This window comes from Physella acuta, unplaced genomic scaffold (genome assembly GCF_028476545.2).
Source record: "Physella acuta isolate Inbredline_101_S28 unplaced genomic scaffold, ASM2847654v3 ptg000050l, whole genome shotgun sequence".
NCBI lineage: Eukaryota > Metazoa > Mollusca > Gastropoda > Physidae > Physella > Physella acuta.
Genome location: NW_026731570.1, coordinates 816,752 through 820,245, shown reverse-complemented (window position 1 = coordinate 820,245; position 3,494 = coordinate 816,752). Strand labels below are relative to the sequence as shown.

Genomic DNA, 3,494 nt, shown 5'->3' with positions numbered 1-3,494 from the left:
AAAAAGCTCATGGTTGATAAATTCGAACAAAGTCTCGAGTTCAAACCCACTGGAAGATAAATCTCGATCCCATTCATCACTAATAATTAAGAACGAAGAAGTATCGTTCAGTGCCGAGTCTTGCAGTATGATACATAATTTTATATTTTTTAATATGTGTGCACGGAGCTTAAGAGCCGCATCTTGACATCGAAGGAGTCTCATGCGGCTCGTCAGCCGTAGGTTGCAGACCATGATCTATTACATTTACCTGGAAACATTGTATGTGAGACTTCAGTAAATACGCAGATATATTTTTTTTTATATACATTAAGATGTTTATTACAAGAACAGTACAAATGATGAGAACCATGCAGAAGTGTGAAACCCGTCTATAAATATCTCAATTTTCTCCTGAACATGATGATAAACACATTTTTACAAGTTTGTGATTAGGTTCAAAATGAAAAGGAAAAAACAATTATATATATAATAGAACTAAGCAGATTCAGTTGTTTCTGTGGTGCCATTCGATAATTCATTTGAGTCTGTCTTTGCTTTTTTCTTCGGAATTTCATCTTCTGCATCTTCACTTTCTTTTTCATCTACAGATCGCTTTTCTGCTGTTGTTTCTTCTGTTTTTGATTCTGTCTCTTTTGAGCAAGCATTTTCATTTGTATTTTCTTCTGAATCTTCTGTTTTTGTGTTTTCTTCTGTTTGTTCTTCTGCTTCAGCATCAGCCTCATCAGCTTTGCCTTTCACATCTTCAACTGTTTTTGCTACAATGGGCTCTGTGGTCTATTTTGTTTCTGACTCTACAGCGACATCTCCTTTGTTTTGTAAAATTGTGTGATTTTCAGCGGACGACGACAGAAACGCTGTTGTTCCTTGTGCGACAAAGAACTAAATGCCCAATAAGCAGATATTTCATTTTTTTTCTTTATTATTTATTTATAATTAGTTAGTCATTGTAATATTGGCCACAATAGTATTTTGTTTTTGTGTTATTATATATATTTTTTTCTTTTCTATTTATTGTTTAATTTTATAATTACTTCCCTTTAAAAATAGTATTGTTTGTTATTTCCCCTGAAAAAAAAGTTCTAAGCGCTAGATAGTCAGAAACAGTAGGCGACAGCAAAACGTTGTGAACTGTGTTACACCTTGGTGCACTCTTGGGAGTACCACCAACATTCTGTGTCACTTTTTCAATCTATGTAGGGTGGGGTGGGGGGGGGGGAGTATGTGAGGGAATCAAGTAAGGGGGAGTTGAATGTTTGGGAAATTTCGGTGGAGACTATTTTTGTATCGAGTTTAGATTTGAGAGATTTTAAGTGTCGAAGAGTTTAGTGTGGGAGAATTTAGTGTGGGAGAATTTAGTGTGGAATAATGTAGTGTGCGAGAAATCAGTGTGAGAGAATTTAGTGTGGGATAATTTAGTGTGGGAGAGTTTAGTCTGAGAGTTTAGTGTGCGAGAATTTATGTGGGTAAATTTAGTGTGCGAGAATTTATAAGGATATGTGTGGGAATTTAGTGTGTTTCTCTGGACATCCAAATCTTATAATTGATCTTGATTTCCGTGAACTTATCACTCCACAAATGTTTGGTTTTCAAATCCAGCTATTCCATTTGAAGCGAACCAGCATCAATTCTTAATGGCTCAATGTTGATCGCATTTGTGTTTGTGTTGAGAGAATCTACTATGAGCACCATAGAACTTGCATTTGTGTTGAATTGCTCAAATCTCTCAATTCTATCTAGATCTATCTTTTATTTTTTTTATTCTAATTCTGAATTAATTCATGTTAATAGTAGCATTGGTTTCATAATGAAATTGTCTTCATATGTATCGAAATTAAGTAATTTATCGCTCTCCGTGTCTTGAACAACACAAAATAATAAATTAAAAATAAAATTAAAATAAAAAATAATTTCGAAACAATTTACTTCTTCAAGCAATGGCGTAAGCTGTGTTTTCCCTTCCTTGCAGTTTTGCGATTCGCTCGTTTAGTTTCTTTGTAATATTCACGATGTACTTGCATGTTTCAATTAGGGATGGACAAGGTTATAGGAAGTACATTGAAATAGGGAGAAACTAAATATCCTAATATATAAAAGCCCATGTGCGACTTCTCTCTCTCTCTCTCTCTCTCTCTCTCTCTCTCTCTCTCTCTCTCTCTCTCCCTCTCTCTCTCTCTGTCTCTCTCTCTCTCTCTCTGTCTCTCTCTCTCTCTCTGTCTCTCTCTGTCTCTCTGTCTCTGTCTCTCTCTCTCTCTCTCTGTCCTCTCTCTCTCTCTGTCTCTCTCTCTCTCTCTCTCTCTGTCTCTCTCTCTCTCTCTGTCTCTCTGTCTCTCTCTCTCTCTCTCTCTCTCTCTCCCTTCTCTCTCTCTCTCCCTCTCTCTGTCTCTCTGTCTCTCTCACTCTCTCTTTGTCCGCAAAATACTTTTTCAGAATCTTCAGCGACATATGTAGAACTTGATATGGGATTTTATTGAAAATAATATGTTAGATGTTTTTAATGTATAAACACAATTTTATTTGAAGAAGAAAAAAAAGGGCGTATTCGAATGTAGTAAAACAGTTTTAATTATGCAACCGGAAAGTGTTTATAATTTTGAAAAAGAACGCACGAAACAATGACGTTACCAATGTTTACACTAAGGAAAGAGCACAGAATTAATGACGCCATCTTACGAGTTTAGAATATAAAGAATCGAACTATTTCATTTAAATATGATTTAGATCTAAGTACGCTATAAAATTTATACACCTAAACTTAAAAAAAAAAATCTATTAGGATTCTAGATCTAGATCTAGATATTCTAGTTCTTCTAGATCTAAATATTCTAGAACTTCTAAATCTAGGGATTCTAGATCTAGATGATCTAGATCTACGGAAAACTAGACTTAGACAGATCTAGACCCTACCTAGATCTAGAATGTATTCCAATAATAAATGTCTATACTAAACTATTTCAGGCCTTAATTACTTTATTGAAATCTCTGTTTAGCTATGCAATTGGCAAATCTATACATATATATTAAGCAAAGTTATCGGGTGCCCGATAGGGCACTTCCCGGCGCCGCAGTCACTTCAAATTTTGCAGGATCCTGCCTTGGGGCGATAGAACACGGGGGCCGGTGCCGGTTGGCCGAAGGGTCCACGATGAGGGGTCGAAACTGACCGGCGCCTTATATGAGCTATACATCGAAAAAATGTCCCACGTAGGAACCTCTTCATAACGTTTGAGATCGTGGGGGACTCCGGAAGACCTTTAGAACTGACCGGTCCGAATTTTCCATACATCACATCAATCTCTCTGAAAACGGGCTATAAACAACAAGCAACAACAATTTCTCTAAATTTAGCGTTACTGTTTAAACGTAAGCACTACACATATCAGCCAATCACTAATTAATTAAGCATTAAAATTCTCAATGTTTTTGAAAACCTAAGCGAAGCTAGGCAGCATGCATAGTTCTAATAGAATAGCGAGTGTTTATTGTTTATATTT

At 36.0% G+C, this 3,494-nt stretch overlaps 1 pseudogene; it reads right to left on the bottom strand.

Annotated features, from left to right (window-relative positions):
• Positions 1-477: 477 nt before the first annotated feature.
• Positions 478-2,445, bottom strand: LOC131945858 (uncharacterized; annotated as a pseudogene).
• Between the last annotated feature and the right edge of the window lie 1,049 nt (positions 2,446-3,494).